Genomic DNA, 22,393 nt, shown 5'->3' with positions numbered 1-22,393 from the left:
ATTGGTGTGTGAAAAAAATTGATAGTTTTTTCCGAATTCAAAAACCTAACCGATGACATTTTTCAAAAAAATTGTCAAAATTGGTTGACTAAAGGTCGGAACTAGACAGAAGAATAAAGCATATTTAACACCCCACACACACTCTTCATATAAGTAACTAACAAAACGAACAAGGCTGCTCGTATCAGGGCAAATCCCTGGACATTTCGACTGTCTTTTAGGTCTATGGAGCAGTAATAAGATACAAAAAGTAAATGTAATAATGAAAAAAAGTTTCTGAATTTTTTTTTAATTTGAAAATTTTTGTGAAAATCATCACCCCAGACGCCATAGCAACTACTAGGAATAAATTTTGCTCCTATTAACATATAAATTATGGCAACTATGCTTCCTCCAACCTATTTCGAACAATTTCTAAGACGGATTAAATCTCCGCTTACGCGTTAATAGCGCTAATTTTATCGCGCGTTAATTCTCCCAAGTTGGCCAAAATGGCAATCTTTAAACCCCCATAACTTTACAAAAAAGGATCACAGTTGAATTTTCTTTTATTTTTGAAATTAAAGCTCAAGACAACAATACCTTTTGAACAATATAAAAATGCCGTCAAAAATTGCTAGTTAAAAAGTCGAAATTTGTCGGAACAAAAAAAATCACACTCCAAGCACAAATATTCCGTTACATTCGTTAGGAAAATCGGAACAATAATTATACACGCCTAGCACGCAATGAGTTTTCAGAAACTTTCAATTCATCCAAAATGCTACGCAGTTCATAGAAAGCCTCAGATTTAAAAACTGAAGTGCTTCACAATGCGTAATGTATCACAGTAAATGAAAAAACTACGGTGGGTTGAAATTCTGATTCAGTCACGTAAATAACCTTAATTGCAAATTTTTTGTTGAACATTCTTGTTCATCAAACAATGTTTTCTCATAACATTTTTTCGGCTAATTGTTTTTTTTACTCCGAGCGTTTATGTTTCATAATTTCTTCAAATGTCGGATTGAAAAAGCTCAGTCAGAAAGTGAAACAAAACTGCGAAGCCTTAATGATTTGAAGGCCCTCTAAGTTCTATGGGATAAAAAGAAAAATGAAAATAATTTTTTTTTGATTTTTCTAAATTATCTTCCCACACGCTATGTTAAGTGCAAAAAATGTATATCACCCATAACCAATAATTAAATTGTCCAAATCCATGCCTCAGTTCAATTTCGAGTGATTTCTAAGAGGCATCACATCTGCGCTAACGCGTTAAAAAGGCGGAAATTATCGCGCAGTATTTTTTTCAAATTGGTCAACTTGGCAACCTTTCAGCCCCCAAAATTCTAAAACCAAGATCAACGTATTAATTAAAAGATTGATCTGTGAGGCTATTCGAATGTCGAATCGACTATCATGTTATTGTTCCGACTTTTGAAGAAAGTGCGGAACCTTTATGCTTGGGGTGGTTTTCTAATTCAGTCAAGTTTTCAGTGTTATCTTGAACTCAAAATGAAAAGTAGATTTCACCTGTCATTTTTTTTTGTAAAAATCCGGGGTTCCAAAAATGGTAATTTAGGACAATTAAAGATCCATTGCATTCTTACAATATGCGTAAACGGCTGATTATTGCGTTATATATTCAATTAAGGCATAGTATTTTGTCAAACTTTCAACCAAGACACTTTAATTGGCTTTAATATGCAGTCGAAACTTTCAGGGCCTCGTCCTGATAAACAAGCAGTCTTGTTAATTATTTGCGTCTGTGATCATATTTCATTTGCGTCTCATACAAATAGTCTGTGAACAATTTACGACATTATTGGTGTGTGAAAAAAATTGATAGTTTTTTCCGAATTCAAAAACCTAACCGATGACATTTTTCAAAAAAATTGTCAAAATTGGTTGACTAAAGGTCGGAACTAGACAGAAGAATAAAGCATATTTAACACCCCACACACACTCTTCATATAAGTAACTAACAAAACGAACAAGGCTGCTATACAATAAGATACAAAAAGTAAATGTAATAATAAAAAAAGTTTCTTAATTTTTTTTAATTTGAAAATTTTTGTGAAAATCATCACCCCAGACGCCATAGCAACTACTAGGAATAAATTTCGCTCCTATTAACAAATAAATTGTGGCAACTATGCATCCTCCAACCTATTTCGAACAATTTCTAAGACGAATTAAATCTCCGCTTACGCGTTAATAGCGCTAATTTTATCGCGCCTTAATTCTCCCAAGTTGGCCAAAATGGCAATCTTTAACCCCCCATAACTTTACAAAAAAGGATCACAGTTGAATTTTTTTTGAAACTACAGCTCAAGACAACAACACTTTTTGAATGATATAAAAATGCCATCAAAAATTGCTAGTTCAAAAGTCGAAATTTGTCGGAAAAAAAATCACACTCCAAGCACAAATATTCCGTTACCTTCGTTACGAAAATCGGAACAATAATTATACAAGCCTAGCACGCAGTGATTTTTTTTCAGAAACTTTCAATTCGTCCAAAATGCTACGCAGTTCATAGAAAGCCTCAGATTTAAAAACTGAAGTGCTTCACAATGCGTAATGTATCACAGTAAATGAAAAAGCTACGGCGGATTGAAATTCTGATTCAGTCACGTATTTAAACTTAATTCCAAATTTTTCGTTGAACATTCTTGACCATCAAACAATGTTTTCTCATAACATTTCTTTCGGCTAATTATTTTTGTTTTCACTGATTGGTACTTGCCCTTTAATGTAAACCATTTTTCAACCTTATAACAAACTTTCCCAGTTTTAGGTTTTTAATAAAATTTTAATTTAAGAAAAAATGAAAAATATCTGAAAAATTTTTCACAATTTTTTTTTATTCAACTTTTTGTTTAATTTTGTTTTTTGCAATTCAATTTTTCTATTTAGCGTACACTTACATTGTATCGACCCATCTTCTGTGATCAATTACATATTATTTACGTGTTTCAATTTTTTTTTGTATGCAGTACGGAAGCTCGTGAAAAGAGTGTTTTAATATATGTATTCTATTAACATCGAATCACCATTTCGAGAAGCTGCAAGTAAAAAAAACGAGATAAAAACAACGAATAGATTGATCTCGGAAACAATTATAGGTACACTATTATTCCGACCAAAAGTTGATTCGAAAGTAGATTCTTATTGTTGAGATGCGCACAATTTGCTTGAAAGAAAGCTAAAATTCAGTGCCAGAACGAAACAAGACTGCTCGTATCAGGGCGAAGCCCTGAATGTTCCGACGGCCTTTTAAGGTTTATGGAGCAGTAATAGCATTAAAAAATTCAATGAAATAAAACAAATTGAAATTTTTTTTCTAAAATTTGAAATTTTTTATGAAAATCATCCCCCCACCCGCAATATAAAGTACAAAAGGATAAATTTCGTTCCTTGTAACAAACCATTTATGGCAAATAAGCTTCTTTTAACCAATTTGCAACGATTTCTAAGACGGATTAACTCTCCGCTTACGCGTTAATAGCACGAAATTTATCGCGCGTTAATTGTCACAAATTGGCCAAAATGGCAATCTTTAAACCCCCGTAACTTTACGAAAAATAACCACAGGTGAAATATTTTTTCAAACTTGAGCTCAGGACAACAATACCTTTCGAGTGATATAAAAAAAAATCCGTCAAAAATGGCTAGTTAAAAAGTCGAAATTTGTCTGAAGAAAAACAAAACCCATCCCGAGCACAAATATTCCGTTACTTTCGCATCGGAACTCGGAACAATAAAAGAGAAGTGAAGAACTCGGCAACCTGAATTCTGAAAGTTAAGGAGTGATAAAACGCAGCATAAAGTTTTAGCGAAGGCCAAAATTAGAAGTAACATATATGATTGAGAAGATAATCATGCAGAGTCAGAAATAAATAGTAAACAAGACTGCTCGTATCAGGGCGAAGTCCTAAAAATTCCGACTGCCTTTTAAGGTCTCTGGAGCATTAAAAAGATGAAAAATTTCAATGTAAAAAAAAAATTTGAAAAAATTTGAGATTTTATATAAAATCATCAACCCCCACACGTCATTTTAATTACAAAGTGATAAACTTTGCGCCTATTAACAAACCAATTAGGGCATATAAGCTTCCTTGAACTTCTAAGACGGATTAATTCTTGCTTACGCGTTAAAAGCGCGAAATTTATCGCGCGTTAATTGTCCCAAATTGGCCAAATTGGCAATCTTTAAACCCCCATAACTTTACAAAAAAAATGATCAATCACAGGTGAAATATTTTTTCAAATTCAAGCTCAGGACAACAATAGCTTTCCAATGATATAAAAAAAATTCCGTCAAACATGGCTAGAATTCTGTCACTGATAAAAATTCTGTCTTTCCTTTCCCCACGTCACCCCCCCCCCCCCCCCCCCCCACCTCACATAAGCGTCAATTTTATGGTGTAACGAGGGGTTTTACAAGGTTAATTATGAAGATCAAAAATGTTTGTCATGATGGCCTAATTAGTTCTCATGCCAATTTTTGTAACATTCGAATAAAGTGAACAAAACTTCACTAGTAAAATTTTGCAGGTGGGTCGGAAAAGGAAAAAGAGCCAAAACGTCGAAATTTGTCTGAAGAAAAGTCGAAATTTGTCTGAAGAAAACAAAACCCACCCCGAGCACAAATATTCCATTACTTTCGTATCAAAAGTCGGAACAATAAGTGATAAAACCAGCACTGAGAGAATCGTTTTTCTGAAAAAAAAAACAGATACAGAAGGAAGTATGAAAAAGTATATGCAGGCTAGCATCAAGAAGTGTGTGTCTGAGAGCTTAATCAGAGCCAGAAGGCGCATCAAAGGTTTAATGCAGGCCAAGTTACAAAACTATTTCTTAGAGACTAATCACAGCCTGAACGAAGTATGGAAGAATTGATGATGACCAGCATCATGAGAAACGACTGTCTGATAGATTATCAGTGCCAGAGCAAAATGCTACGAAGCGAGAAAGTACTACATCAAAAAAGCGTTAGAAAAGTTGCCGGCAGATGAAATTTGTGTCTGCGAAAATAATCGGTGCCAAATGTTTGTTTGAGTTGGTAATCAAAGTCAGAACGAAGTATGAATGAACAATGAAATTCAGCATTAGAAGAAATTATAGGATAAAGTTATCAGTGACAGAACGTAGCATGAAAAAAATTATGAACGCTAGCATCAAAAGAATTTTTTATCAGAAAAAAAAGTTAGTACCAGAACGAACAATCAGAGTCGTGATGAAGGCTAGCGTCAGAAGAAATGTAAGTCTAAAAATGTAACCAGTGCCAAAAAAAATCAGAAATCAGAAAAAATCCTCAGAACTACATGTGAAAAATAGTGAAGTTCACCATTTAGTGAAATATGAAAAAAATATCAATGACAGGACGAAGTAAAACTCAGCATCAGTAAAATGCGTGTACATTAAGACATCGTCAGCGCCGGACCAAATTTTGAAAGAATGAAGGAAAGCCAACAATCGATAAACATGTATCTGGGAAAATGATTTGTATCAGAGCGAAGATTGATAAAGACAGCAGCAAGAAAAAAAATTTATCTGAAAACATTATCAGTGCTGGACATAACTTTGAAAGTTTGAGGGAAAGCTTCGGTTCGGAAAAACTTTGTGTCTGAGAAATTAATCAGTGCCAGAACGAAGAATGAAAGAAGTGCTAAAATGCTAAAATCCAGCATCAACAAAAACGTGTATATAAAGCACTATCCGTGTCAAGCTGAAATTTGAACGAGAGAGGGGAAAACCAGCAGTTGGAGAGACGTATATATGAGAAGTTGATCAGTGCCAGAACGAAGGACGAAAGAAGTGATAAAACCCAGTATCAGCAAAGCGTGTATCTGAAAAGATATCAAAGAAAGATCCATCGAAATTTGAAATATTGATGGAAAATTTGCTAATCATGTGTCTAGAAACTGATTAATATCAAAACAAAGGTTGAAAAAAGTGATAAAATCCAGCATAAAAAACATATTAAAAAACATTATTAGTGTTAAACTGACTTTTGAAATACCGAGGAAAAGCCATCATTTGGAGAATTTTGTGTCTGAGAAGCTGACCAATGACAAAACTAAGAATGAAAAAGCAGACAAAAACCAGTATCAGGTAAAACGTGAGTATGAAAATGTTTTGGTTGCCAGAAAGAAACCTGGAAAGCAAGGAAATTGAGAGTTATGTTTGTCAGAAATTGATCAGTGGCAGAACTAAGTATCAACGAAAAGTCAAAATCAAGCGTCAGATAAAACACAGAAGTCTTGAAAATTTGATGAAAATCCGGAAATTGTAAAAAATTCAAATTATGACCCAATGACGTCTTAAAAAATGATAAAATCCAGCCTCAGAAAAACGTTTGAGTTAACCTATTATTAGTGCCAGACGAACACCTGATAGGTTGAAGACAGCCAGCATTTGAAAACCATTTGCCTGAAAAATCAATCATCAAGGGCAGAAAAAGATAGAAAGAAGCGATAAAAACCAGCATCAGCAAAATCATGTATATGCAAACAATGTCAGCACCAGACCGCATTCTGAAAATGGAAAAAAAGCCAGCAATTGGCAAACCATGTGTCTGAGATATTGATCAGTGTCAGAATGAAAAATGAAAGACGTGACAAAAGCCTTCATCAGGAAAACGTGTATCTGAAAAAATTATCAGTGCAAAACCAAACTCTGAAAGAATGAAGAAAAGCTAGGATTGGAAAAAAATGTGTCAGACAAAGCAATCAGTGAAGTGGGAAAAAAGGAGATGACAAAGACTACAAATCCGAATTCAGAAAAACGTGTTTGGAAATCAAATAGTGCAGCATCAGCAAAAACTTGATTTTTAAAACATTATCGGTGCCATGCCGGAATATGAAAAAATGAGGCCAAGCCAGCTTTTGGAAAAACATGTATATAAAGAGTTAATCAGTGCCAGAGCGAAGAATAAAAGAAGTGATAAAACCCAGTATCAGAAAAGCGTGTATCTGAAAAGATATGAATGCAAGATCGAAACTTGAAAAAGTGATGGACAGCCAGCAATTTTAGAATCATTTGTCTGAGAAATTGATTAGTGTCAAAACAAAGCTTGAACGAGGTGATAAAACCCCTTGTAAAAATAAAGTGTATACGAAAGCAATATTAGTGCAATAAAAGTACTGAAATTTTGAAGACTGAAGGAAAACCAGCGTTTGGAGAAACATGTATATGAGAAGTTGGTCAGTGTTGATCAGTTCAAAAGAATAAAAAAATGAAGAAATTCAGTATCAGGGAAACGTGTATTTGAACAAATTAGGGTCCAAGACCAATTTTTCAAACAATAAGGGAAAAGCAGAAATTGGAGAGAACTGCTCTGAGAAATTGATCAATCGCAGAACTAAGCATGAAAGAAAATACAAAAGTCACTATCAAGAAAAAACTTATGAATCAAAACTTTATCAGTGTCAGACAGAATTTTTTAAAAAGAATTATAGAAAGTCAGAAATTGAAAAAGTTGTGTGTGAGAAGTTGATGAGTGTCAATACGAAGAAAGAAAAAGTCATGAAACTAGCATAGGAAAACTTGTGCATAGAAACATTATCAGTTCCAGAACGAAAATTTGAAGAAAGAAAGCCAGTTTTTAAAGAATGAATAAAAACCAGAAATGGAAAAAAAAAACATGTGTCTGAGATGTTAATTTGTGGCCGAACGACAATTGAAAAAAGTGATAGAATCGAGCATCAGGGAAAAAGTGTGACCAAAAACAATATCAATGCCAGACCGAATTTTAAATGAATGAAGGACAGCCATGATTTGGAGAATAATAAGTCAGAATATCTGATCAATGGCAGAACAAAGATTGAAAGAAATGATAAAATCCAGCATCAGGAAATCATGTATGTAAAACTATCAGTAACAGATCGAGTTCTGAAAAACTGAAGAAAAGCAGGCAATTGGAAAAAAAAGTCTGAAAAGCTGCGAGATTTCAAAACAAAAATCGAAAGAAGTGATAAAACCGAGCGTCATGGAAACGTGTGTATGAAAACCTTGTCAGTGCAAGACCGAATTTAAAAAAATGAAGAGCCAGCAATTGGGTAAATATGTGTCTGAATTGATCAGTTACAGAACGGAAAACGAAAAAAAAGACAACATCCAGCATAAGGAGAAATTTATCATGCAATAAATATATCATTGCCTAACAGAATTCTTAAAAAACGAAGGAACGACAGAAATTGAAAAACATCACGTGACGTGTCTGAGAAACTAATTTGGCCGTGTCTGAGAAACGTGACGTATTCTGAGAAACTTTTTTCCGGCCGAACAAAAACTAAAAAATAGTATGAAAAATCACTAATAAGATGTACGTGAGTATGAACACATTATTGGTTGAGACCGAATTTAGAAAGAATGAAGAAAAACCAGCAATTGGAGAAACATGTGTCTGAGTGTCGGAACAAAAATGAGCGAATGAAAGAAAGCCCTTAATTGAGAAAAAATGTCTCTGAGAAGTTGGTCAGTGACAGAACAAGGAATGAAAGAAAAGATGAAATTAAACAAAAAACATGCGCATAGGAACAATATCACTACTAGACCAAAATTTTATAAGTATGAATGGAAGCCAGAAAATCGCAACAGATAAAGGAATGAAGAAGAGCCAGCAACCGGAAAATATGTTTCTGAGAAGTTGAGAAAATGATCAATCTGAACAGGAAAACCAGCGGTTGGAGAAACGGTACAAAAATGAACGAATGAAGGAAAACCATCAGCTGAGGAAAAATGTGGCTGAGAAGTTGATCAATGACAGAACAAAAAATAGAAAAAAAAGATAAAATCAGCATCAGAGAAAACATGCGCATAGGAACAATATCGGTACCGCACCAAAAACTTTAAAAATGTATCAAAGCCATGAAATAACAAAAGATAAAGGAAAGAAGGAGAGCCATTGATTGGGGGAAAAGACGTGAAAAAAAATCAGTCTGCAAAGGAAAGCCAGCAATTGAGGAACATATGTCTGAGAAATGAGAAGTTGATCAGTCTAAGATTTTAATCTGTGGCCCAATGAAAACTGATATAAGCCAGAATCAGGAAATCAGGAAAACATGTATATGAAAACATTAACTGTGCAATACCAAAATCGAAAAGAATGAAGAAAAACCACTTATTGGGGAAAATGTGTCTGATTGTCATTACAAAAGTGAACGATAGAAAATAAGCTATCATTTAAGGTAAAATTTGTCTGAAAAACTCAACAGTCACAGAAAAAGGAGAAAAAAAGTTAAAAAAATCATCATTATCAGTAAAAACATGCGCATGGAAGCAATAACAGTGCCAGACTAAAAGTTTGAAGAATGAGGAAAAAACAGGACATTACAAAAAACGAGGGCTTGAATAAAAGTCAGCAATCGGAGAACTATATGTCTGAGAAGGTAACAGAACTAATAATGAAAGAGGCGATAAAGTCCAGCATGAAGACAAACGTGTTCATGGAAACATCATCAGTGCCAGACCAAAATTGAAAGAATGAAGAAAAGCCAGCAATTGAAACAATTCGTGGTAGAATTAAGAGTAAAAGAAGTGTTGAAGCTAAGCATAACAAAAACGTTTACATGAACTTAAAAAGCTTATCAGTGCAAGACCGAATTTTTAGTACATACTGGTATTCTTGCGAGAGGAGAGGAGGAGCAATTGCTTTTTAGATTAAATTTATTCTGCTCTGGCTGAAACTATATAAAATTTCAGCCTTACAAATCATTGTAAGTGTTAGTTATGTATCATGATTGGTTAGTTCTAAGTATTTTACAGTGATAATCATCAAGAATATAATTGGATATATATAATTCTTGTTTCGAACTGGTTCCAATCACCAATGTAACCTATTTATAGTAGGGATGTTTGTAAAATGACCATAAGGTAACTTCTTCTCAGTCAAAAGATTGGCTTACAGGAACCATCTACAGTTTCGCTCAAGGGTAGCATATAGCACAGATGTACTCAAAACATAATATAATCAGAAAAGTCGCTCTATGTGATTTACCAAAAGTTAAAAAACAGTTCACGCGTAATTAAATTATCCCAATTTAGCGATGAAATTTTATGAAATCGTGGTTTTTTCAGGGACTTTTAGGGGGGGGGGGGGGGAGATGGTAACTTGGTCCTTTTTTCTATTATAATTTTATTTTTGGTGTTCTCGATAAAGAACTGAAAAACTCTTGTAAAGGTGGTTCACGCCTAATTAAATAGTCCCAATCTAGCGATGTGCGTTTTATGAAATCGTGATTTTTTCAGGGATCTCAGCGGGTTGACTTTCTACAGCAACACCATCACGGATCAGTTTCCATTTGCTGATTATCTGTCAAATCCAAATATGATAACATTGGTGGTTGATGCAGACAAGCAAAAACAAATCATCGATTTTTTTATCATTTTGGACAAAGTTTTGCGAGAAGATGATATGTACCTCATGGGCCGTTGGATTATGGTTTGTTTAATTTTAATATCAAAACCAGTGGTAGATTTTAAGCCATGAAACTGGAAAAGTTTTTAACCATATTTTTTGTTATGAAGAGTAACAATTGAGTTGAAATTGACTTGATGATAACTAGTAATAACAAGGTGATAGCCATCATCTATAACCCTAACGATTTTTCGCTATTTGCTTGAGGGTTTGTGATTTAATCATAAACAAATTTAATCGAACGTGTCTAGTTGCTATCTCGGGTCTCCTTTCAAGGAGTTTTCACCACTTAAGTTTGTGGTTCGTGTTGAGTTATGTACGAGGTACTGTACTCATAGAGTAATTTCAGATAAGGTACACCGTCTGTTCGTCACGCTATCTTATTTTCGGCCGGATAGATTCGTGCAACTTCTTAGTCTAATACCTATCTTAATCTTACTCTCATATCTCCTAGTCTCAATAGATCTAGTGTATGCTGGTATTTACGAGTTAGTTCTTGGAGTTATCAAGAAGGAGAACACTGTATTCAAAGTTTTCTTCCAACAACTGTAGTCTAAAAATTCCTTCCAACAACTGTAGTCTAAAATTTATTCAAATTGTTCTGATGCTGAAACTACAAGTAGTTTCAGCACTTTACAAATAAGAGTCAATGGTAGTGATGGTATATGATTGGTTAGTTGGTAATCTTTTATAGAGATTATTTTATCAATAATATAATTGGTTAATAAATACTAGTTTCGAACTGGTTCCACCCATCTGTGGTTTAGAGAGTTTTTAGTTTTTTAATTGTTTTTTGTAGTGAAGGACGGTTGAAGTAGTTTCCTTTTTGAATTTTGAGCAGTGACTTTTTGAAGATAGAAGAGATGTAGTTCTTTGGGTAGAGAGAAGAAGGTTGTTCATTCGGGTTCCAAGTGTGGGTATCGTTTGATTGTGGTTTGTCTTGGGTGATTGTGTCAAGACTTCAGATCGATGCAACGATGTGTTAATTTCGTTAAGCTTAGAGCGAGGCTACGTGCAAGATGGAGTTTTGGCTTTTCCGCGTGAAGTGCCAAGTGACTAGGACTGGTATTTGAGGTCAACATCTAGTTGGCCATTGGTTTGTTCAGTGGTTTTTCTTTGCTGAGATGTGGGGTCAATACTTTAAATCCTTTAAGGGCAGTGACTACGGCAACAAACCTAATGTATTTGCCATTCCAGAGTTGGAATGTAATCGAGTTGTCATTTTCCTTTATTGCTCGTTCCGATGACTCTAAGAAATCGTTTTCATCAAATTGCCTTTAAATATTTACATCTTGTTAGTGAAGTCAGTTTTTAGTTATGATTTATTATTTTCGCAAAAAGTTTTTATTTTAGTTCAGTTATTTTTAAGAGTCGCCCACCCTAGAGCAACTCTCATCAAAAATAGAGTGTGGGTTACAAAGCGTGGTTGTAGCACGGTGGGTTAGGCCGGCTATAGAGCATGCTCAGGACGTCCCTCTGGTTGGTGAGGCCAGGAGTATACTTTTATCTTCTCTTTGGGCAGAGCCTCTTTTTGTGTTCAACCTTTTATTTCATTTTTATCGGGAGTTTTACTTTTTTTTTGGTTGTGTCCTTTTCTCAAAAATGGAATATTGTGTTTTGAGTTTGTCTTTCGACTTTTTTGTATTTTATTTGGTTTCGATAAAACTTGAAAGTGATTTTCAGAAGAATAAATTATCCAGTTTTAATCTGGGTGTTATCCGGTTTGGGTACTGTGGGACTTGCTTTCTTATTCATGCTAGTAGTTTGTGGTTTTGTGGCGTTAGTAAACTGCGTTGGTTAGTTTACGCTTACTCTTATGTTTCCTTCCCACCGCGTTAAAGGAAAGTTTGAAACGTGTGAAAACAAGTTAGAGTTGTTATCAGTTAGTTTCGAAACTAGAAATTCATTTAATAAACAATTCATCGTGGGCGAGTTGTGCGAGTTTCAGAAAAGAGTGTGTGAAATGTGGGCGAGTGAAGAGAATAAAAATTTACAAAGAAGGAAGTTTTACTTAGAAAGGTTACTTTTCCTTTAACTTATTGCAACTTTATATGAATTAACTGCTTTATTTATTGAATTTTCTACTGGTTAATATCATAATATTATACAGCTTGTTTAATGAAAACCTACTGCTTTAATGATTTATGTTTTTTGTTAAAAAGATTTTAAACACTCAAATAATTTACAGATTTTTATTTGGGTTTTGTATGTTTTAGATGAATGATTAGTGAAATCTAAAAAAAAGAGCGGAACACTTGTAAGGAATGGTGAGTATTTTCAGATAGTTGTTAGTTGAAATATTCAATTATACTTACAAAGGGTTGTCGTATTTAAAAAATCCATTTGGAAAATTAGTGCGAATTATGTTCGATGATGTTAAAAATGTTGCAAGCGTGCGGATGACGTTTTTAGTCTAAAGGAGAGGACAGGGAAGCTCTAGCGCTCCGATAGTGTTTAGTTTTTCATTATTAAGTGAGAATTCAAGCGATGAGTTTTGGATTAGGTTGTACAAATTATGGTTATATTTAGTATTATGTATGTTTTCTAGAATGGGGATTTCGATTGCCTGTCTATAATCATGGGGGATGATTAGTGGGCTGGTGTCGTCGACATCGAAGGATTTGGTTAGTGGGCAGAATGTATACATTTGTCGAATTGGATCATAATTTCGGAGAATGCCGTGAAGATTAGTATTTTTATACAAAAAGTGAAATTAAAAAAAAAATTAGGAAGTATGGTGAAGTGTAATTATGGTTAATGAATGTAAATGTGTGTTGAGGGTTCTTTGATGGTAAGTTAGTTGTGTAGTGGTTTTGGATGAACTTATAAAAGGTGTACGTGTGTGTCAACTTTGTGCGTAACATTATTTCATGTAAACAGTGCAAGTCACGTTCCTGAGGTGTAAGGAAGTGAAAGGTTAGTTCAAAGTGATTGAGTTTATTAAAATAGGATCCATATGCTTTAGTGTTCTTTAGGGGTGCAGTGGTGATGACATTGTCATATTTTTTGTTTGTGCTATCAATGTTAAATACATATTCTGATTTAGTAAAATTTTTTGGTTAACTGAGGATTAGTGTTTGGGTCGTCTTCAATATCCGTCTCTTCCATATAGCGTGTAATATCGTGGAGGTAAAGGTTAATTGTACATCAGTTAGCTCGTGGTGCTATAAATCTGTTTATTGTTTGATTCAGTCCTATAGTAGTGAATTGTTTTTCATGTAGTGCAGTCCTAATTTGTGTAGGCGAGATTGGCATTGTTAGTTATCGGCGGGGTTATTGTATGAAGGAAGAATTAATGAATTAGTTGAGTGATAAAGTGAAGTTCAAGAAAGTGTGGGAACTAGACTATGTTCACCGAAGAAATTCAGTTGGTCGTTGGTAGTGGTCTGGTAAAAAGTATACTGTGGAAAAAGGGGTAAATTGTATTTTAGGAATTCTTTTGGATTAGTATGAATGAGTTATGTCCGATGTGGTTAACTCATAGAGTAATTTCGGATAGGGTACACCGTCTGCTCGTCACGCTATCTTATTTTTGGCCGGATAGATTCGTGCAACTTCTTAGTCTAATACCGATCCTAATCTTACTCTTAAGTCGACTAGTCTCAGGGTGTTTAACTAGTCTCGCTAGGCTCAATAGATCTAGAGTATACTGGCTTTTTGCAACTGCTGAAGTTCTCTTTGAGAGGCAACTAATTTCTAAGTTAAATTCAAAATCTCTCTGGTGCTGAAATTACAAGTAATTTCAGCACTTACATATAAGTGGGTTGTTAGTTAGATGGATTATGATTGGTTAATATTAAATATTTTACAGTGGTAAAATATCCAATTTATCCAATTATAAAAAGTAGTTTAGATCAGGTTCCACCCTTCCGGGGCTTACAGAGTTTTTTAGAACTATTTTTCTGCAATTTGAAGGATGGATGATGAACGATGGTATTTGGCGAACATCATTTTCTTGTCCGGTTCCTCTTGGAGAAGAACGTTCCAGGAAATTGTTACGTCGTCATTCGACAGCGACCGTGATCCCCAATGAAATCAATCCGATTTCAAAATGGTTTGCTATGACAGGTTTTTCTGTATTATGTAGAGAAGTTGTTTTATGTGCAACCTCGTCTGGGAATGGCGTGAAGACCGTGTGAGGAAGGGATGCCTTGTAACTCGGACCTGTACGTATACTTGAACATCGAGGTGGTCATTGGTCTAGTTCAGTGAAGTCCTTTTCTGCGAAGTCAAGTCGTACTCTAAATCCTTTGAGTTGTGATTGTGGACGGCAAGTCGGTTTGTGCTTAGCCATTCTTTTGTTCGAGTGTGATGGGATCATCTAGTGTTTGGATGTTTGTCTTTGTTGTTGTGTATTGACCTATATACTGCAAAGTATGATTTATATTTTATAAAACTATGTTAATTCAATTTTTTAATCATGATTTTAGTTAGTCATTTTCACAAAAGCGTTTTGTTTTAGTTTGGTTATTTTGAAGAGTTACTCACCCTTGAGTACCTCTTATTAAAAATAGAAGTGTGGTCACAAAACGTGGATGTAGCGCGGTGGGTTAGGCCGGCTATAGAAAATGCTCAGGACGTCCTCTCTGGTGGGTTAGGCCAGGAGTGGGAGTATGATTTCATGCTGTTTCTTTGAGAGGTCCTGTTATGTGATAACGTTTTATGTTGGGTTTATGTTGGTCTTTCTTATGTTACTTTGGTTGTGTCCTTTTTTCAAAAATCAAATTGTTTTTGGTATGGGTTTGTCTTGCGACTTTTTTGTGTTTTATTATTTCTTTCTTGGACTTTATAATAGTCTTCAAAAGAATAAATTATCCAGTTTTGAACTGGATTAATCCGGTTTGAGTACCGTTGGTTTTCTTTCCTTAGTCATGCTGTTATTTTATGATTTGTGGTGTTTAGTAAGCTGCGTTGGTTAGTTTGGTTTAGTATATAATTCCTTTCCAACCGGGTTAAAGGAAAGTTTGAAACTTGTTATCGTGTGTTAGAGTTGTTGAGAGTGAAAGGTTGAAACTTAAAATCGTTATTTAAACAATTCTTCGTGGGCGAGCTTTGCGAGTTTGGATAGAGTTCTTGTGCGAGTGAAATGAAAATATTGAAAAGGTTAGTACTGCTTTCTCATTTTATCAATTTATTGCATAGAAATTGAAGTTTACTGCGTTTTCGGGGAATTTTAAAATTATAAATTTTCATCGTAATTAATTTTACTGCTTCATGGGGAAATAATTTATAACTAAAATTACTACATTTGGTATGAATTTAATTACATTATTTAGTGCAAGAAATTAATAAATTTTAAGATAGTTTAACAAGTTTGTATTTTTATTTTTCTTTTCTGTTTTGTAGATGATCGTGGTGTGAAGACTAGAAATATAAATCAAACATTGATAGAAAATGGTTAGTACTAATTTAAATTTATTAGTGAAGAGTATTTTAATTTATACTTACCTGTTAATCATCTGGGAAAAAGCCGTGGGGGAAGATGTCGTGTATCATATCTGATGTTGTTAGTAATTTGGCTAGTATGCGTATGATGTTTTTAGTTTGTAGCAGTGGCCAAAGCAATTGAAGTGCTTTAATGGTTTTTAGTTCTTCGGTGCCTACTGCAAACTCGTAAGGTGTGTTTTGAATGAGGTTATATATTTTATGATTATATTTAGTATAGTGAATGAATTCTAATATTAGTATTTCAATAGGCTGGATAAATTCATGCGGGATAAGGAAGATTCTGGGTTCTTCGGCATTGAAGGTCTTCGTGATGGGACAGAATATATACATTTGGGTAACTGGGTCATAGTTGCGGAGGATGCCGTGGATGTTAGTGTCTTTGATGCACTATGTAAAATTAAGGAAAAATGGTGACGTGTACTTTGAGTTGAGAAACTGAAAAAGATAGTGATGTTGTCTTGATGGGGTATGCAAATCAAAATGATTTTGTATAAAACGATAGTATGTATCTGTGTGGGTTTGTTTAGTGCGTAACATAATATCGTGGGAACAGTGCAAATTGCGTTCCTGTGGTGAAAGAAAGTGAAAGGTTAGTGAAAATAACTGAAATTTGTCATAGAAACTTTCGTAAGCTTGAATATCAGCTAGTGATTCTGAAATAATGTGATCATTTTTTCTATCAAAAATATTAAGTGTGAATACGTATGATGTTTTGATGAAAAATTTTTCTGTTAGTTGCGGGTTTGCGAAGCGGTCTTCATCTAAGAATTGGTCTTGATTAGGTCGGATGATATTATGGTCGTAATATTCTATTGCAAATTCGTTAGCTCGGGGTGCAGTGAATGTTTTTAGTAACTTTTTATATCCAACGTAAGTAAATTGTCGAGGTGTTAGTGTTGTAGTGAGTCTATATAACATGTCTTTGTTCTTTTCTATGCTGTTATGAGTATTAGTTAGTGGTAGGCAAAGGGGGTTAGTAAAATGATAATAAGCTGTCCAATGAAGTGTTGGCATTAAAACATGTTCATCTACAAAATTGCGTGTGTCATTAGTATCGTTAGGTGTGTTTAATGTATATTGTGGAAATGATGGTAAGGTGATTGCAAGAAAATTTTTCGTGTTTGTATGTTGCGGGTGATTAATATATTCGCGGGCTGTTCCGGGTTTGGTCGGGAATGGGTGATTTGGGAATTTTCGTTTAAGAGTGCGATAAGCTCGGTGAATTCTACTAGGTGTTTCGGTGGATGTGGATGATTGTGTGAATGATGGAGTGTAAGCTGAGGAGGGTGTAGGAGTAGGTGGATTTGAGGATGTTATTGTGGATGATAGTTGATGTATTGTGAGGGTGTTAGGGTGAATTAACTGTTGTTGTAGGGTAATAAAATTATCAAGTTCCTGGGAAATTTGGGGGGTATCTGGGGAATGATTATATGATCTGTCGGAATGAAGTGGAGAATAGGATGGGGTCACTTGCGAAGCATAAGAAGGAGTGGAAACGGATGGGAGTGGATGATTTGATAAGATTGGTTGAAAAGGGGGTTTTGAAAAAACTGAGGAGTTGGTCTGAGTATAATTTGATGGAGATGGTTCGGAGTCTGCAAATTCGTCAGGGGTTTCTACATTAGGGTTATTAAATTGTGAGATAGAGTATAAAACTGAAATATCTGAGTTAGTATCAGAATTCGTGCTTGATGATATATTAATAATCGGAAAATCGGGTGGTGTGAAAGCAAAAAGTGGGATTATTGGGATTTGAGTTTGGAGGTTGGCTGGGTGGGAATTTGAGCGATGGAGGGATCCAAGTTGTCGGCTCATTGTGGGCTAAAAAAAATGATTATGTTGAGACTGAAAAGTGGTTATGTGGGGTTGTTCTATAACTTGTTCGTATGTATTATCATGTTGTGAATGATGTGTCATTATATGTTGGATGGAGCTTTGTGTAATATTTGGTCTAGAATTTTGGTTATTTGTGATTGCTAGGTTTCGGAAATTACGGGGAACTATTGATAATGAATGGTTTTGTAGTAGGGGTGGCAACTGTGGTGCGGTAGGTGTTACCTCTATATTTTTGTGTTCTTCGTGTTAAGTGTTTTGTCTTGTGGATATTTTTGTGTTATATTCTTTTATTTGTGCATCTAGAAGTATTTTGTTTTTTGATGATGAAAAAATTCCAAAAAATTCTGCAAACAATATACATGCTACACTTGCTTGTCTGTTTACTTGTGTGTGTATAGCGCATGTTTTATAGATTCCTTTTAAGAGTGAGAAAAGAAATCCTATGAAATTAAACATGGCGTATAAGATAGTTAATTTTTCTAAGATGTAATAGGGCCATCCTAGAAAAGCTAGAATTTTGTTCTTTAGGGTGACAAAACTGAAAAATTTTATAGGTGAAATATCTTGTGGCCTGTATTTTTCACCGTTTAAATATATGTAGTCTTTAATGACTTTAAAATATCCGCTATATTCTTGTGTATAAATATCTGCAAATGCTGCGGTCTCGGCAATTTTTCTTAAATTTTGGTCAATTGACTGTCTTTGTATTGTGTCCATTTGTGTTAATAATTCGTGAAATCGTTGTGTTCTAATGTGATGTTGGATATCTGATTTAGAATATATTCCAATTGATTGTAAATCAATATTTGGATTACGAGCAATAGCTCTGATGCTTTCGGGTGAAATTTTTTTGAGTGATTGCATTAACGTAGGGTATGGTGTAAGTAGATAGTATTTATCTTCATCAGGATTCAATTGTACTACCTTGTGGCTATTTTCTGATCCCCATGGGACTGCGGTATCCCAAAAATATGTTCGTCTTGAAAGTGTGTCGACAAAATGTACTTTATTTTTATAGAATATAGGGATTCTTTTATAACAACGTTTGTCTTCAAAAACATATAGTGGTGATACTTTTTTGGTACAAGTATAAAACCATAAAAACTCTTCCTTCGTAGTCTAGAAAGTTTGATCTATTTCCTGACAATAATTATCCTGCGTAGGGTATTTTTAGTACTGCTAGTGCGAGTGATTGTAGGATTTGTGTTCTTTCCAAATCTTATAATTGGTGAAGTGTTTCTAATTCGGAGAGTGACATTTCTTGAAAAATTTGACTAATTGTGTAGTCTAATTTCATATCTAAGAAATAGGTGTTATTCATTAGTGATAGTTCATGTAGACGTGTGCTTTTACTGTCATGTGATTTTATTTTTCCACCAGGTTGACCTGTGCTTTTTTGAAAGTTAACAGGGATGTATGATGTTCCTTCATTTATAGAGTGACTTGTGGCATAAGGGTCAAATTTTATTTTTCCAGTGGTCATGTCGAAAACTTTTTCGTATTCGACAAGTATTTCAGAATTTTGTGTCTTATAAAGTGGATTTCTGTGTTTGCATGCAATTTCTATTTCTTGATATATTTGGAAACGTGTTAATTTATTTTCTATATCATGAATATTTCTAAAATCATTACTTTGTTTTCGGGATGGATTTACTTGTTCGTATGAATTGATTCTATAAAATATTTTTCATGAAATTTTATCATTCGAGCGTGTATTTTTACTACTTGAAATGTTGTGCATGTATCTTCGGGAAACCAAACAATTGTTGCTTGTGTCCGTGTTGTAGGGTCACAATAACCTTGATCATTTTTGCAAGGTAATCTAATTCCTTGATATATCATTGTGTTATCAGATAAATCTCGTGTGAGTTGTACTTTTTCGAGTTGTAGTTTCCAATCGAAAAACATCATTTCCTGATATCCTTTATTTTTTGTGTCTGCTTTTCAGTTTGAGGGGTCATTTATTCCAATTTGTGGTATCCAGTGTTTATCGTGTATATCATAAGTTAATCTTCCGTGTGCGCCGTTGTATGGGTATTTTTTGTCTAGTTTTATATGTCCTTGATATCTTTCAAGTTGTGCTTGGTGTACAGAATCGGCAAAGACTTGGAAATTTACTATTTTCCTGTCTGTGTTTCTATTTCTTGTGATGTTTAGTCTGAGTAGTTCTTTTTTACAATCATCGGGATTTAGATGTAAAAGTCGTTCTATATTACTTTGATAGAATGATTCGTGATCAAGTCGGTTCTTATTTCCATTGGAAACTTGTGAACAGTGTACTTTCTTTTCGGAAAATGTTGCAGTAAATTTATATCCTGTGACTGGTGTTGCTCGGGCTTTTGAATACAATGTTGCTATTACATTTGTAGTTTCTAACGCTTGTGGTTCTGTTTCGCATTGTGATACTTGATTTATTGCATATTTGTGTAGTGTTTTTTGTTCATTTTCATCACAATTGTAGTGTGTTACTAATAAATCCTGGGGTCCTGTGCGAGGAGAAAGATTTGTGTTTTTGTCGGAAAATATTAGAAAAAAGATGTGTTGAAATGTTAATGTTTTTAGAATATACATGTGTATGATAATCCTGAGTATGGGTTATAAAATGTGATGTAACCAATTGTGTTTTTGGTATATCTATCATATTTATATATCACTTCAGTTGTTATAAATGGTGGTGGTAGCGATTGAGCTGTTATATTTGGTGGATTTAATGGGTAGGGACGTTGAACAATATTGTTAAGTTTGATCGTGATTTCGAATTTCAATTGGAGACTATTTTGTTGAAGTATTTGAATATTGTGTTCACGAATATCTTCGTGGATATCTTGTCTATATTGTAGTCTGTTGAGTGCCCAACTGTGGAGTCGGTTACTATCTTGATGTTGTCCAAATAGTGGTGGGGGTGCTACGAATGTATTCCAGTCTAGTCGTAAAGGAATATTTGTTGATGACTGTTCTTGATATCTAGCGTCGAGGTTATTTGGGAAATTTAAAGGGAAAAGCGTCGGTGAAATTTGACCTAATGATGGTGTTGACAGTAGTGATAATGTTTCGGGTAGTGATGATAGTGTTGTATTCGTAGAAATATCTATTGGATCATTCACTAAGTTTGGTTCACCTTGTGTATATGAGTGTGTTGCCCAATATGGTAGTCGTGCTGTGGGATTGGGGGGGGGTCAAAGGGATTTTCACGTATTTGTTCAGATGTTGGTGTTAAATCTAAGTAATCTGAGGCTATATTTGAGGTGCTCTGTTGTGAAAGTAGTGTTAGAGCTTCTGGCAAAGTACTACTTGAAATTTCTGGAGTAGTTGGTGTTGGTGATTGGGGTAAATCAAAATGAACTCTTGGGGTTTGAAAACTTCTGTTTCGTCGTGGATGTATAATTTGTCTATTTATTTCGACTGTATTTTGGTTTTGACTAATGTTTCTTATTCTGCTTAATTCTTGTGGTAATGTGGGGTACAAATTATTTGTTGGTTCACTTAGAGGTGCCTGTCGCTGAACTGGTTCTAATGGTTCGGATAAGCGAGCGTGTCGTTCTTCAAAAGTGTATGGATTATCTTGAAAAGAAATTCGTGTGGATGTTTGGGGGTTTTGGGTAGTTGTGGGTATTGCTGGGTTTTCTTGGGATGATGTCGGTGAAGACTGATTTTGTGATTGTTGGTTAGCAATTTTTGAAAGTGTTCTGATTGATTTTTTCTAGTGGGAAGATTTATGTTTATTGTAGTATTCTTCAATGAAAAGAATTAAAAGGATTGTTGCTAAGGCGAATGTGACTATTGCCTTTTTTACACATTTGCACATTGTCAGTATTAGGGATGATAAAAATATGATGAAAATTACAAATAGAAAAAAATATCTGTTCGTATCTTATCACTAAAAATTGTTCGTATCATTTAATTAGACTTTGAATTATCGCACCTGTGAATATGATCAATGATTCGGAAAAGTTGGAGATATATTTCAAATAAGGAGTAGAAAATTTAAAAAAATGTTGCAAAAGATTATTAAAATGATTATAAAAGCTTCAAAAGTATCAAATAGATATATGAACAAAGCTTGAATAGTATGAAAAAGTTCATTAAAGATTTTAAAATTGTATTTTTAAAGATATTGACTGTTCGAGAAAAGAGCATTTAAGAAATGATTTCTTTGTCGAATATTTTTTGTTGTTTGAGGCGAGATTCAAGTGTGGTCGAGGTATTTATTGATTTTTTGACAATTGATTTTTTGATTTTTGGTTGGAGGGTTTTTGAGGTCTGAGTTGGAAAAATATTGTTGATCTTTGCGTTATTAGATAGGGGAGGGTTGTAATATTATGCTAGTATTTATTTTAGTTTGTCAAGTCTTAGCGGGTTGCTTATTTTTGACCTGGGGGTTGTAAAATTGTAGTTATAGATATGCCTGGAGTTTAATATCTTTTGGTTAATAAGTTGTAGTGTTAGAGATATAGAAGGTGACGGATTTAAGTGAACTATTGGCTGAATCTGAACTAGAATTGTTGCATGAATGTCAGCATGTTATCTTGAAAGATGAAAGTTCAAAATGATCCAGAGGTGCAAAAATTATTAATTTTTAAAATCAAAGTTGTTTTTGAAATTCAATTTTCTTTAGTATTTTAGATTGTGGAATGAATGTTTCGTAGTTTTTACGTGGTTGATTTCGAAGTCGTGATGATTCTCTATGTTCTGATTTTTCTACTT

General features: G+C 34.2%; 1 protein-coding gene and 1 pseudogene across 2 annotated transcripts in view; one reads left to right on the top strand and one right to left on the bottom strand.

The window, feature by feature from the left end:
- LOC134845453 (phospholipase DDHD1-like) overlaps positions 1-22,393 on the bottom strand; it is a 332,903-nt gene that overhangs the window by 183,134 nt on the left and 127,376 nt on the right. The gene's annotated exons all lie outside the window — the stretch shown is intronic.
- LOC134846728 (calcium release-activated calcium channel protein 1-like) overlaps positions 1-22,393 on the top strand; it is a 45,398-nt pseudogene that overhangs the window by 13,658 nt on the left and 9,347 nt on the right.

Source organism: Symsagittifera roscoffensis, chromosome 5 (genome assembly GCF_963678635.1).
Source record: "Symsagittifera roscoffensis chromosome 5, txSymRosc1.1, whole genome shotgun sequence".
Classification (NCBI taxonomy): Eukaryota; Metazoa; Xenacoelomorpha; order Acoela; family Convolutidae; genus Symsagittifera; species Symsagittifera roscoffensis.
Note: the sequence above shows the minus strand (reverse complement) of the source record. Positions and strands in the feature narration are given on the sequence as shown.